A 16,052-nucleotide genomic window follows, 5' to 3' on the forward strand; every position below is an offset into this window, starting at 1 on the left:
AGTGCCATTTTGGTGTATTTAGCTGTTACAAGGAGTAGTTATCAATACCTGAAGTCATCTAACACAATTTGGTGTACTTTTAAATGCAAGACACATGTTTGTTCATAGAAACTTGTGGTCATTGCTTTACTACAACAAAAGATGAAAGGCCAAAGATACAGATATTTACCTATCTTTTTCCTGTATCTATATGTAAAAAACCCCATCTCTAAGATGGTGCAGTCTACATAAAGGACAAAACCAGTAAGTGAAACAAACTGGAACATTGATATGTATCATTGTGGTACCACTACAGCAGAAAAGGTTAAGGGTCCAAGTCCTGAATACTGACTTTAATGAATTTATCTTGAAAAATACAGTATTTTTTTATTTCCCCTCTAAAGATTAAAAAGCCTGGTTTTGTACAGTTACATAAAAGCATAGTTCCAAAGCTGCGTAGTATTGTATTTCCAAGCAATCAAGGTTTTTTTTTTCTTTTTAGGGAAACCAGTCAAAAGGCCAATTTCTATGGTTATTTTCCAATTGTACATAAGAAATTGTAACAGCTTTATTATTGCTGCCTGTCACTGCTATGATAAGGTACTCTTTTAAGGATAGGGTATGAACATACTGGAATACGCAAGTTACTGTAGGCATTGGGAGAAAATGCATCATGGTTGGAACAAGTCCAAATGAGGCCACGAAGATGACCAGGGACTGGAGCACCTCCCGTATGAAGACAGGCTGAGGAAGTTGGGGCTGTTCAGCCTGGGGAAGAGAAGGCTGTGTGGGGACCTCAGAGCAGCCTTCCAGTACCTGAAGGGGGCCTATAGGGATGCTGGGGAGGGACTCTTCATCAGGGACTGCAGTGACAGGGCAAGGGGTAACGGGTTAAATCTTAAACAAGGGAAGTTTAGATTGGATATAGGGAAGAAGTTCTTTATTGCAAAGGTGGTGAGAGACTGGAATGGGTTGCCCAGGGAAGCTGTGAGTGCTCCATCCCTGGTGGTGTTCAAGGCCAGGCTGGACAGAGCCTTGGGTGGGATGGTTTAGTGTGAGGTGTCCCTGCTCATGGCAGAGGGGTTGGAACTGGATGATCTTAAGGTTCTTTCCAACCCTCACTATTTTATGATTCTATGATCACGATAAGTGTCTGGATCTGATCACGGTGTTGTCATCTCTTTTTGTAAGTCAAGGCCTTCATCCAAAACCTGTTCCCATTTTCCCTATAAAGACAATGGATCAAAACTAACAACTTGCTTTTATCATTAATATCAAAGCTAAGTACATTTAATAATAGCAAATTGAGCAAAGCCAAATTAAAGTCCTTCTGTTGAAGATGAAAACAATTAAAAAAATAAAGGCCAATAGGAAATAATGGCATTTACAACTCTAAATTTGACTATTAACCCCGTCAGTGAGATATCAGGATAGTATCCACCGCAGGGTTTTGCTCTTTTTCTGTGCATGTATGAATATTGACCTGGGACATTGTGGTTACAAATTCAATGGGGCATGTATGCTGTGTACCCCTCCTTTTAAAAGATAGGCACACAGAAATTACACCATTTATAGGGATATAAATCAACCATGGTCTAAAAGTCTAACATCGGTGAGGAGAAATGTTGTCTTCGGTGTTTGCTGGGAGATTTTTCCTTCTTTGACTTTGAACCTTTTCAGTGTCAGGTCACATCCAGTTCTCATTAGCGCAGAGAAAACTTATTTGGTACTGAAGAGAACTGCATTAAGGTCCATAGGATTTTAAAGGGAAGAGAGAAGTTGTTATTAAGAACATCTTAATTTGGAGCCCAGTAAGAAAAAAAATCAGGAGCAAAAGATTTCACCTAAGGGAACACAAACAGTGATTAAGCTTAAGCAGAACTTTTCTACTAAGTTATTATTTAATACTCGGATTAAATCTGTCAGATCATTAGCATAGCTCAGCATGCAGTATATACTTAATTAGGTAAAGCTGAATCAAAATGCAGCTCCTTATTCTAAAGAAAGGTATTGAACTGAAGCTGGTTGTTTCTTCAGAGATTTCTTCAGTCACAAGGATGAGAAGCAGAGTCTGTTAAAATATCCTGGATTTAAGGGTTTGTATTTCGGGTAGAGCTTGTTCCAAGGTCCTACATCTCATACTGTCTTTCAAAAATCAATATTAATCAATACTGACCTATATTAATTTCTGACTTGCTACCTTTAGAGCCCTCGGTATGGGAAAAGCTGAAAGATCCAATTGCATAAAACAAGTACTTTGGTGGTTCTCTGCATGTTTATCTGTTCCTAGATGTGTTTCTTGCAGATTAGGAACAAATATACATGTCCATGTCTATTTGGAAAGGTGGTCTAGCCTTAAACTATGTCCTGTTGAAGTTCCTGAGGAGACCAGATTAGAAATAGAGGGCTAATACTCAATGGTTTCATTAATGGTCCATTAATGTTGGAAACCATCTGTTCTTTGATATACTTTAAACAGAGAACTAATTAAAAGCTTCAAAGCACAGTGATGCTCACAGAAGCTTTGATTCTTTTAAAAAGCCCTTTAATATTAAAAACCTGTGCTTTTGTAATTGCTGGTTTTTTAGATGCCTTCCTATTTGCTTACATCCTTTAAGACACTAATTCAAACAGCCTGAAAGCTAAGAGAATTTTGAACACTGTAAGGTAATCTTGCACCTTCTGAATGGAGAAATCACTTGGCATTGCTAAATGATGGAAGAAGAGGCAAAGAATTAAGTGTCTTCCAGTCTAGACGTTGAGTGTTTTTTGGGGGTACATGCAAATGTTAGCAATGCACCTTTTTTGTATGGCTAGCTTACGTTGTTGTAGATAGACATAATTCATCAAAGCTCAGGACTTGATTGAACTCCAAGGGTGCTCAGGTCTAGAGTATGTGTTTGGGACCTTTACAGTATCTGGGTGTTTGAAAGAACATTTTACTCAATCACAAGAGTAGGTTGCTTCTTCCAGAAACAACTGCTCCTCTGTTTTTAGTATGCGCAAATTCAGTCTAGGCCTTTTTGACTCTTTTCTTGAAATTGTAGCTGCCTAAATGTCTGTAAATCCCTGATGTGAAATAGGAGGTGGACCCAGCTGTCTTTTCAGTCTTCCTCTAGACTTGTTTTGTATAGCTTAGAAATGTTTTATCAAGGCCAGGCTGGACAGAGCCTTGGATGACATGGTTTAGTGTGAGGTGTCCCTACCCATGGCAGGGGGGTAGGAACTGGATGATCTTAAGGTCCTTTCCAACCCTAACTATTCTATGATTCTATGATTTTAAGCAACTCTCTGAATGTACTAGGTAGGAGTCACTGTCTTGTGGATTCAGACTGTCATTGCTTGAGGTACAGAGTGAAATTCAGGTCTACAGCTGGTAGATTTACCCCTGAAGCAAGACCAGCATTAGGATAAGACTACCGAAAAGAACAAACTGATTTATTTTTATTTATACCCAATATACCATTAGTCATAGAAAAAGTGTGGCCTTGAATAAAACACAGTACAATTTCATAGTTCAATCAAATTCTCTTTGTCACAGAAGACACTGCTCTTGCATGCACTGATTTTTATTGCATTCTGCCATCATGGGATATACCATTGCCTTCTAAATTTTGCCCAGCTGGGCTAAGAGGAATAAGAAAAGAAAAACTTGTATACTGGGAGAAGTAATCCTGAGAAACCCTGCAGGTAGCTGTAAGCAACTGCTGGCTGTGACGGGGTGGTCAAATGGAGCAAGACTATGAAAGAGGAAAAAACTCTGCTAATTTCAGCTTCCTTCAGTCATTGGACTTTCATTGTTGAGGATGACCCAGAATTAGGCACAGGCTGTGTGAAAGTGGTGTGTCTTCTAGACCCCAGCTTTTCCTGTTGCCATGGTAATATTTGGCTTCTTTTCTCTTAGTTGGAGACTGTGCATATACTACTTTCGGGTTTTATGGAGTGATATATCCCTTTACAGCAATACCAGCTCTGAACTACCTGGTTGGGTAAGATAGAGACGTGGTAGTGCCAATTTTCAGTTTTGTGTGACTGCAATTTCTTTGAATTCAAACAGTTTCTAAAAGCTTGATGTTATCTTTTTGAGTGCCCTTAGAGCTTTAAAGGTTAATACTATTATGAAAAGCATTTGCTTCAATGCATTTTTATCTTCTGCTGAGCTAGCGTTGGCCTCCTCATCTGGCTTAGAAATTCCAGGCTAGAAGTTGCTTTGTATTTATTGCACAGATGAGCTTAAAATATTAAAGCTTATTTCACTGTCTGGCTTTGAAAAGGCACTTCCATGTTCTCATGATACTTTGCTTCATAAATAATCAGAAGTGAGTGTTTCGAGCCCTACAGAAATCATTTGACACTCCCTGTCAAACTCTAACAACTCTATGTCAGCTTCTTACTTAGAAGCCATTCAGATCTATCACACCAGCTTCAAATTCACTTTAGTGACCTTCTGAACATGAAAGGAGGTCAGACTTTGCTCTCAGCTACTCAAAAGGTTTTAATTGCTTCTGCAGTATCTGTCGCTAAACTCAGCTAGCAGTAGCTCTGTTATGATTCCTCTCAAGACTTTAGGGTTTAAAAAAGCAAGAGAGAAATCTTTTTTGATACCAAACAGATTAAAAAGAACACCTTAGATTTTTTTATTATTTTTTTTAAAACGTGTCTTTCAAGAGTTCATTTTTAGCCCATTAAAATTAATGGCAATCCATCCAACAGCTTTGATGAATGGCAGGGCAGGCTGTTGTCTCCTAGGCACTTTCTGAGCTAGCTAGACATAGAGAACAAAATCTAATGAGATATCATTAAAATCACATTCTTTAATATGCATTACTTGGCAGGGATACTTTTTGTTTTCAAGTTCAAGTATGGTTCTGTTCCAGAAAGTCACTCTAAGAGCAGCACAGGGAAATGGCGTGTTCATTTGTTGCTTTACTCTTCCTAGATGAGTCTGCTCAGTTCATAAGCAAAACATTACTGCTTGCCCTGTAAATGGCATACTTGAAACGAAATTTAAGCCATGTCCTTCACTGCTTATGATTCATTATACCTGAATATGATAAAGCCCAGAGAAGTCATAGCTGAGATCAGAAATGTGAATGAAAGCTATCTGTTGTAACAATGAATTAAAGATATATCGGAGATTTGGAATGCAGCTTTTTATGTTTACTTCAATTATTCTTCCATCTGGTGTTTGGGAGCTAATTCTGAAGTTGTTTATACATGTATTTAATCCTCATGCTCAAAATATCAGTGTCAACAAGGAGAAACCCCATCTACTCTGATTATGCCGACTGATACCTACTTATGTTCTAAACTTCGTATGTGGAACTGATGTTGTGAAGGGAAAAAAGAGTAAAAAACCAGGAATCCTTCTAATTCTGACACTGTATATATCTCACATCCATCTGATTACTCAGTTGACGTTTCCTAATCACGCATGTTTGCTGAGGAACATAAATGCGCCCAAAGCAGCTTTACAACCTTGTCCCGAGGCTGCTGCGTGCACAAGCACCCTCGTGGGCTGTCGGAGCTCAGGCCTTAAAGAGCATGCTAAAATCTGGCTGGCAAAAAGGTCGCAGAACATAACCAGAGGCAAGGAAAGGTCACCAAGTGGATGTTTTGTATTGCGTCCAGCAGGGATTAATTCTTAGGTCTTTAATCAATAGAAATGAAACCAAAATCATCATTAGGCCCATAGGTTGAACAGGAGTAGGTGTTCATACAATATTTCTGCTGTTGTCTTGTGGTTAGGACAGTTATCAAAGGGATGGCAATGCTGAAGATAGGAATTATTCATGGGTGATTTCAACTAGAGTGAGTAGCCAGAATCCATAGGGAGTTTATGGCTGCTCAGTGTGTGCTGTGACCTGCATCGCTGCTACTCTCATCTGCTCCTGTGATCGCCATACATTTACTGTAACATTGGGAAGGCAGTGAAGAGTGAAAAATGGATTAATTACTGTGAAATAAGTCACACTTAAATACACCGTTGCATTTCTTTGGGTCAAAGATGGTGCTTTAAATGAAGATACAAATGAAGGCTGTTAATCCTTCATTTCTATGAGCTCAACAGCAGAAAAAACCTTGCAATGTTGAGAACAACATAGCAGATATTTGCAACTATTTTAATTATCCATCACGCGTCTGAGTGTACACATCTTGAGTCCTCTGGAGCCCAGCTGCTTGCTGACAGATGCCTTTGCCATTCTCCGAAGTGAAACTGTCACCACAACAGTTTTCAGGATGGGCTGCAGGAATTACACCGTAAAAATGTTCATTTAGGAAATTTGGAGACCCTCTCATTCGCCGTCCCTGCGCACAGTAATGTGGAGTTTAAAGCTGGCTCTCTGAATGAGAAAAGATAAATACAAGAAGGAGAAAGAACCTGAGGGCAATTTGCAGCTATTACTTGCCAATAAAATGTTAAATTATGGAATGCTGGTGCAGGAGCAAAAAAGGCAAACTGGAGGTGGCAAGGGTTAATCACCCCTTTTAATCATAGAATAGTTTGGGTTGGAAAGGACCTTGAGATCATCAAGTTCTGACCCCCCCTGCCATGGGCAGGGACACCTCACACTAGACTGTATCACCCAAGATTCCAGATTTCTTCCTGCTCCTGGAAAGGGGCTGCCCCTCACAGAGCCAGGAAAGGGAATTTCAGCATTGCTGGAGAAAGCAGTGAATTTGGGTAGGAAACAGAGGATTTGTTAGTTTATCACATTTGGAGTTATTAAAAGCCTCCAATGACAGCACTAACAGCCAGAAAGGTCAGGTTATTCCCTCATCTCTGCCTGGGCTGGGTGAAGGGCTCCCTCCAGGCTTGGCCTTGCTCATTCCTGTGCTCAGGCACAAGCTCATGCCACCATCACCCATGGTCATGATGGCTCACGAGCTGCTCTGTCTCTCTCTGAGTGGTGCATAAGCCCTGTCCTGCCCACGTGGTCTGTGCATCCTCGTAACAAGAGCAATAGATTTTCATCTGCTGTGCACATTAAAACTCCCTTTATCACTTAGGTCCGTAATATTCCTTCAGACCCATCTTCAGGAACTCTGCTGAACTGCTGTTCAGCTGATATTTGTTTGCACTTAGCAGTGTTTGTGCTTTCTGTGGAGCAAGATTTAAGTTGCAGCAGTTGTAACATTCACAGGACATACAGCCCTGCTGTGTGCTCTAAAATTAACAAATAGCATTTGGAGCATTCTGCAAAAGAAAGGACTAAATTATGTTTTATGTGTACATCTGTGCAAATGAAGGGAAAAAGCCAGATGAAGCAAATCCCTAAGCTCTCAGATGAAAAGACAAGTTAGAAGGTGACAGCATCTGTAGTAAGTGCCTGGGAGTACAGCCCTAGCAAATGTGGCATGATTTGAAATGGGCCTCTTTTATTGATGACCAACATGCTAACTCAAATCAGCTGCCATGTGCCTTCAGGTACTCCCATGCACTCTACATTAACACCAATTAGATGACCATGGTGCAGTCTGTGCCCTTAGAGCTGGAGGCAGATTAGTTTGCTGATCAGATTGGGAGACAAAAAGGGAGTCAGGAGAGCTATTAATCAGAGCTTGGAGTGTCATGTCTGTTCCCATCAAGCCTGAGGGCTTTCCTCCACATGTTGGAAGTGCGTGTGCTGCAAGGTAATGGGGAGAGAAGGAAGGAACTGGAAATGAGGAAGAAAGTGCCTGGTTTATGAGAAATCCCTGAGAGCCTGGTTACAGCTACCTGTGTGTCCATTTGTTAAGTACATACCACATAGTGTAAGTTGGAGTAGATGGAGCCTCTACTTGATTGTAGAAGTGTGATACCCATGGCTCTGTCATGTGCCTATTTTTGGATGAAAAGTTGATTTTTCTTCAAGTTTTAGTTGAAAAGTTCAATACTCCACTCTATCAGATGGCATTTTGCTCTGAATGAGAATACATCTTCATAACTTATGTTTCCCTCTCTAAGAAAGGGAGAGCAAAGACACCCCCTTGAACATCAGCAGAGTGGGGAGGAGCTGAAGATAACTGCGAGGCATCATCTGTTCGCTGGCAAGGCTGCTATGAAAAGGCACATGAGGAAAATCAACTCTCCAGTCATATATCTGAATCTGGAGGGACAGGTGGGTGTGGAAAGTAATGACAGCCTGTAATAGCCTTGGCTAGCCATCTGGTAGGGGTTTATTTGCTCTGTAAAACAGAGTGAGTTTAATACTGAGTGTAGAAAAAATGGTGCTGTCTGAACGTTCAGTCAGGAAAATGGACTTCCGGGAGGAGAGGGAATTAATTCCATCCACAAACCATTTGTAGGCATGTATATAAATATATATACATATATATGTGTATATATATGTATGTATATAATATGTATATATATGTATTTATATACATACTTTTATGCACATGCATATGTAAATTCTTTAGAAAATTAACAAAGATCTCAATGGTGTTGTGAGTAGTGCTGGCTTTTAGCGGGTTAAAGAGCCAGTCTCAGTAAAAGAGTTTGAAATGTATCTGTTGCACACTGGATAAATTATAAGGCATATGGGGAGGAACTTAAACACAGTCTGTAATTGGCAGCTTTAAAAGAACACTTGAGAAGCTGAAAAATCAAATACTCAAGGTTTCAGAAATGGCTGGCTAGCATGAGTATACCTATTCGGCATTTCACAGCCAGCCAACGTTGGTCTGCATGTGACTTCAAACATGAGTTTGCTTAGAAGGCTGCACTGCAGGAAGGCTGCTGATCTGCTCAGGTCTCCATTAACCTGCAGCTACGTCATTTCTAGCTCAAAGCCAGAATTAACTCATTCAAGGCATCTTCATGGGGCTGCTTTCATTTGGAAGTAAAATATCCAGCATATTATGACCCTACAGTTGTGCAAAACAACCACCCGAGGCTTTCCGACTCTCTCGTCATGTTTTAAGATGAGAGCTTTGAGGCACGATAGAAAAACAATTCCTTGTGTATCACAGCAAGGATAGATCAGCAAGGCAATTGCTAGCTCTGATTAGTGTGGTCTTAATGTGATATCTGCTCCCAGAGAGGAGTTGAAGCGCTCATAGCTGGTGGAGTAAGCACATAACCAGAGTGGAGTCAGGTCGCTTTATGCTGGAGCAACTCCTGAGACAGTTCTAGAAGCTTGAGCAGAATCTCTCTGTTAGAGGTTACATCCACAAAGTGCGCTTAGGTTTATTAGCTGTTCAGTATTTATAGTACCGTGAATAAGCATTGCAAAGCTATTCGCTAGCTGTAGAAATGTTATAAAGTACAAATCCTCATCTGAAGAACAGACATACCACACCTTCCACATACATTGCAGAGCATTTGGCATAGTGGCCGGACTAAAATATGACCTTAAGTATCAACAAGAATCCTGGATGTTGATGTGACATTAGTCTGAGGTACCGATTGCCTCAAAAAAGGTAAAGTGCTCCTGATATGTAACTTACACTTGATTTAATCCTTAAACTTTTCCCCAGTGCTTAAAAGAGACAGGATCAGACCCCTTAATGTAATTTCCACTTTTCCAGTACTTACATTTCTGATATTAAAAACACTGATTTCTAAAGGTAGCTTGAAACTATTCAAAACATATGCTACATAAAAATCTTTTTGAACCATTTAAATGTAGAATGCATCAATGCAAAAAAGAAGAGGGGAAAAAGAGAGGAAAAACAAGAAAGGGGGAGGAGTTTCTAAGGTAGTTTCCTTACTGGGATTACTTGGATGATTTCTTTGCATAATTGTTCCACCAAGACTTCAGCAGGTGGAGTAATAAGCAAGCTTTAGGCTCTGATTACAGAAAACAACGAGTGCAGGAATTGGTCTGTTTTGTCGATTCAGAGATCTTTCATAACTGTTCCCCAGAAGGCTGTTCTGCCAATATTACCCAACAGACTGACACGGTGTGCCAGGCTGATTGCAGAGATTAGCCCTTACATCCCCATCAGAAGCAGAGCTGCGGCAAGAGCTGTCACTGACCCGGCTCATTTAGACAAGGTTCATTTACTCTGCAAGGAAGACCCATATTCCTTAATTCAGGGTTGGCATATCTCAATGAAAATATTCTGCCAATATATTTTCTCATGTTATATGGAGATTTTAAGACCAATTTTAACAATAATTGCTAGAGACTCAGGCAACTTTTTGTTTCCAACTGTAATCTGAAAGCATCCCATACTGCCTAGTAGTTTCCTTTACCCAGATGTAAGAGGGCAGCAAAAAAACCCTTTCTGTTTGATCTCCTCTGAATAAAAGCCAGCAGGTGATCACTCTAAATGCAGAAAACCCACTTATGAATTCAATATTTCTATTAAAGCAGTTCTCAATGTGTTCACACCAGGATGAGCATCCAAGTTGTTTAATAGGAGAGGTTATTTTCAAGACAATTGTTAATGATTTAAAACACGAATGTTAATGCTGGACTTTTTCTTGTTCTAGTAATATGGAACTATACCAGAATCCATCTTTTTGCTCATTAACAGTCCAAGAACTGATGAAATAAAAACGTGTTTGAATAACAACTGGGCTTTCTAAGTTGTGATGTTTATGGCACAGGAGATCATAAACTCAACTTGAATGTGTCTTATCAGCATTAGATACAATATAAAGATTTGGCTTTTTATACTTTCAGTTCAAAAGCTGTCGTTTGCCCATTACTGGCTTGTTTTTACTGAATTATCACTGCATTTAATTTCTTTTAAAGAACATTTTCTTATATACTCAACCGAAATGCCTTTATGTCTGCATGCTGGGAACATCCGCATTTCAGCTCTCTTTGATCTGCCTCACATTTAATTTGTGTGCTTTTCATACTCAATGCACTAATTGGCTTTTCACAGTCTGACTTTTCAACTCTGTGTGATAGACCTTATTACATTAAAACCATTTTTGCCCATTTCCTTTCTCATTCCCAGCTTAGTATTTTCCTTTTTATTAGTTCTGTGCCATCCTCTTCCCTGTCAGCAATGTGCATGTATGTAGATCAAAACTGTTTCAAACTAATACCTCCTCTAACTCTTTTGCTACTCCATGAAAACTTATTTAAAGACTAATTAGCCAAGCTTTTTAGCTTGTTTAAGGTTTCTATGTAGGCTCCTCTGCAGCTGTGCAGATTTACAGCACCTCTCAGCCTGGCACCCTGACCAAAGCTGTGGGATAAAATCTGGCGTTTGGGCAGTAGGTGTGAAGTCATCCATCATTTGCCTTGTGACCATCATCAGTGCTTGCTCACATATATCATCTGTCACAGGAGAAATGGATTGTGGCTGAGATAAGTCAGCTGCTGAACTAAAAGTAGGTTACCGAGAGTTTCAGACATGGTTCTTTCTGTCAGGGAGAGCTTTCATCCCTTTAACACCCCTTTAACACTGTTAACATTGCAGTATGTTCATTTGAACTAGAAGGATCATTGAGCCTTCTTTGCACAAGCTCAGACCCTTTCCTGGATATTTGCTAGCTGTAATTCATTAAAGACTTTCTTTTTGCCCATATTTACTGAGCAAATTCTCCCCCAGTCCAAAGAAAACATTTCACAGGTGGTAGCTGCTGCTAAAAAGAGGAAGGAAGCACTAATGGAGCATCTGTTCTAATCAAGTGTCTTTTCTCTCATTAAAAAGTAGTGAAGGCATTTATGTTTCACGCAATATTTGCTTCCCCAATCTGGTCTCTTACCATCTTTTTACTCTTAAACCACTTATTTCTTCAAAACATGTTTTCCAAATCGTTTATTATCAAAGCAATATCTCTTTTCTGAAAACTCTTCTCACCTAGGTTTATCTGAGCCCCATATAGATGATTCTTACCTGGCAAAGAGGCACATGTGTCATACCTCAGGTGAAGGAGGGCATACATGTCAAATGAAGCTTTCCTAGCATGGCTACTTGTGATGTTAACTATAAAATTGCTCCTAATTGATGGTTATTGATGGCATAAGCCATAGATGTCCCTGCCACCTGCTCAGCAGGAGCATTTGCTGCTTGTGTGCTTATGGACACAACTAAAGGGACAGGCTGGCCATGAGGAGCCTCATTGAGAGACACCCACATTGTGTCCTACCATGGCTCCATAGGACTGTGCCATGCAGGCAGAATGCCTAGACCTTAGATTTAGAGTTTCCAATGGCTCAGCATTTGTAAAAGCATGCTTTGGGTCTCCATCAGCTGGGCATAAGGAGAAATACACTATATCCATTTAGGGAAGCCAAACGGGATTGTGGAAAAGCAAAATAAACAGTTTCATCCACTCCCAAAGAGTGTTGCCCTATTAAAACTTAACAAGCTGCAATCTTTTTCCTCACTTCTTAAAGTTGTTCCAACATCTGATGATGGCTGACAACAAAGTAGGGATTCATTACAGACTGCAGAGGGGAGAGGGAAGAGCGAAAGGAAATCCAGTTGTACATAGGCCAATGTTCCTTACTTGGCAGTTTAGAGAAGCTAATTTTGAGACAATACAGTCATGAAATCAGTTTAGTCATGCACTGTGCCAAAATGATCTGTGTGCTCATAAAATGAGAGACGAGTGGAAGTGAAAAAGAAGTTAGAAATCTTATGGCTAAACTGGAATATACTTAATCTCTCAATATAAGCACTTCTGTCCAATGCGTTACTGTGTTATTTTTCAGCATGTTAACATTATTTCAGATACAAGCAACAGCCTGGATTTTACAGGGGAAGAAGACCTGGCAGTCAATACCTGTTTCCTTATGAAACACTTCCTTAAATGCACACAGTGAATTAATAAAAAAATACAATAGAGAAAATCAAAACTATGCTGTTTATTAGGCTTGCTAAATTGATTAATATTGCTAGATATCGTACTGGGATTAGAGATGAAGTAGGCAATTCATCACTAAGCTGACTGGGAAAAAAACATAAGGCGACTGGAACCTAAACCGCAATGATGGGATAAGGACCTTGAAATGGAAAAAACGAGGAGTGTTGGGCTGTGGCATGTGAGTTAATGGTGTGAATATCCATATCACAGAGGTTAATTCACATGCTGAGCACAGAAGCAGCAGAACCCAGGCTCTGGACACAGCATCAGTCCTTCCTCCACTCTGCTGCTGTTTCTTTCTCAGTACCAGCTTGGGAGTTTTGTCCTCATTTGTAGTTGTCCTGGGTTCAGCAGTAGCAGTCATTTTTCTCCTGCTTAGTAGCTGGTGCAGCGCTGTGTTTTGACTTTCGGCCTGGGAACAGAGCTGATAACACAAATGTTTTAGTCTCACCAAGGACTTTCTGAGCCTCATGCTCTGCCAGGGGCAAGGGGAGGCCAGGAGGAAGCAGAGACAGGACACCTGACCCAAACTGACCAAAGAGGTATTCCATACCACAGCACGGCATGCCCAGGATGTAATGGAGAGTTACCCGGAAGGGCTGGGGACTGCAGGGTTGGAGGAGGTATCGGTCGGTGCTTGGTAGGGTGGGGTTGGGTGAGTTATCAGTCGGCTGGTGGTGAGTGGTTGTATTCTCTTCCCTTGTTATTCCCCTTATCATTATTATCATTGGTGGTAGCAGCAGTGGTTTGTGTTATACCTTAGTTACTAAACTGTTCTTATCTCAGCCCGTGGGAGTTGCATTCTTTTTGATTCTCCTCTCCGTCCCTCCGGGTGTAGGGGGAGGGCAAGAAGGGGGGGAGTGAGAGAGCTACTGCGTGATTTATGGCTGACTTTTGTTTAAACCACGACAGTAGTTTAGAAGGTAAAAATAGACAAGCGAAAAAGGAATGATTTAGTGAAATGGAGAGGATTGTTTTTACAGCTCGTTTGAAAATCCTGGAAGCCTGAGGAGAAAGAATAAAAAGCGTGTTGTTGTTCTTTGGAACATCTTGCTCATGTGTCATCACACCTTCTCCAACACCACGCAAAGTGCACTGTGCCCCTCAGCCCCTTGCATGGACCTTCCTCCTTCAAACCTCACCCATTTCTGCTCCCCAGTTCCATCCTGATTCCCCAGGGTACTATTCAGGACACTCCTGTTATTCACATGTGCTGGTGACCAGCACAGAATCATAGCATCACAGAATAGTTTGAGTTGGAAGGGACCTTCAAAGGTCACCTTGTTCCAACCGCCCTGCAATGAGCAGGGACAACTTCAACTATATCAAGTTGCCCAGAACCACATCCAGCCTGGCCTTGAATGTCTCCAGGGATGGAGCATCCACCTCCCCTCTGGGCAACCTATGCCAGTGTTTTACTACCCTCATTGTAAAGAATTTCTTCCTCACATCCAGCCTGAATCTCCCCTCGTCCTGTTGCAACAGGCACTGCTAAAAGAATTTCTCTTCCCATCTTTCTTATTGACCCCTTTTAAGAGCTGTAAGGCCACAGTAAGGTCTCCGCAGAGCCTTCTCTTCTCCAGGCTGAACAACTCCAACTTTCTCAGCTTTGCCTTATAGGAGAGCTGCTCCTATCTGATCATCTTTGTGGGCCTAGATCCAAAGTAGAGGAAGAAAAGGAGAAAGGAAAGAAAGTAGGAAAGAAAACAAAGTGAAATAGGATCACCAACCCATGGATCCATCACCATCTTCTCTGTCAGCAAATTAAAGTCCTTTCAGTCAATGACCCCACTGAGGTACAGGCACACACATCCTGGGAAAGGATGTTTATTCTAGCAGCCAGTCCTGAGTTTTCAGACGAAGGAGAGGTAAATGGAAGCCACTTATGCTTTCCTTCCCTGTTTTCAGTGTGAGTAATTAAAGAGCAGCGTTGCTCAGATTGCATTCCAGCACATCCAATGGGTTGCTCAACTGAGCATCACCGGTGGAGCTGCTCATTTAGCTCTGACTGGTTCCACATGGCGCAGGCTCCAGACAGCTATTTCAGCAGGGCTAATGGGATTAAAGAGCAAAGAATCTTTCCCCGCTAAACAGAAATGACAGGCTGAATAATATGTAGCTTTTAAAGTTACATTTTAGATGGTTCAGCTGACAGAAATTTTACCCTGTTTGTCTCAAGTCGGAATCTTTTCCACTTTAATTAATATAAGTGCAGATTTATGCAGTCAAGGTGAAAGTTGAAGCGAGTTACATGGTCTTATAAGGTAATCACTTAAAAATATCTACCATAAATGTAACTGCTTACTTAAAATAGGCAAAATATAATCTATTCAGCAAGAAAAATCCTTTTGATACAGCCATCAGTATGCAGGAGAAAAGCAAGCTGTACTTGCCACAGCATCTTCCATTAGTTCAAACACAATATGAGATACGAAACAGGAATGTTTTTCCACTACTTGGTTTGCCTTTATGTATTCATGACAGAGCTGCACACAATTGTTACTGTAGATTCTCAGATACCTTTACACTTTGCCTTCTTTAATGCTTTATCCAGTACTGGAAGCAAAAGGTTCTGAATATCAAATCTAAGCATTTAAAATAGGTTGTCTTTAATACGAACACCTTGAATTTTGCACTGTGCCATAGCCCAATATCGCTCTATTCAACACATCCCTTTCTGAAGGTATCACAGGTTTACAAAGCCATGTCAGGGAAATGTCCATGTCATCAAATAACTGAAAACAAATCTGTGCACAGAAATGGCTGGAATTTCCAATAGTCAGAAAAAAAGAAGTCATCGTTTAAAGATGAATTATAGGAAAAGCCATCAGGTTCCTTACTTTAATATATGTGAATAGGTCATGAAGTTACAGGATTACAGTGATAATCATAAGTCTGGTTTCCAAACTGTAATGTGTTGAAAGATCTTACAAACTTGCTGGATGGCAAGGCTGGTGGTTTAGGGGTTTTTTGTGGTTTTATCTTGTTATTCTAATGTATTTTGTACAGCAAAATTATTTCCCCAGAATATCTCCTATAGATTTCAGGGTTTTTTTCTTCTGTTGTTGAACAAAAACTTGCTAAAAGTGATTTCTCAACGAGGCAAAAATTGTGAAGCTTTTCCAGTGAAAAGTTTGATTTAAATGACATTTTCTGTTCCAAGAAGCAGCAAACGGGACCTGCTTTAATTCTGTGAAATAAAAAGGCAAAGCCTACTGTAAGACTTCAGCTTTTTATTGTGGCTTTTTTTGTCATTACTGTAGAAGTGCTTTAAAAGTTATAATGAACCTTGTAACTCCGAACAATCTCAAGC

Source organism: Lathamus discolor, chromosome 3 (assembly GCF_037157495.1).
Source record: "Lathamus discolor isolate bLatDis1 chromosome 3, bLatDis1.hap1, whole genome shotgun sequence".
NCBI classification, from domain to species: domain Eukaryota; kingdom Metazoa; phylum Chordata; class Aves; order Psittaciformes; family Psittacidae; genus Lathamus; species Lathamus discolor.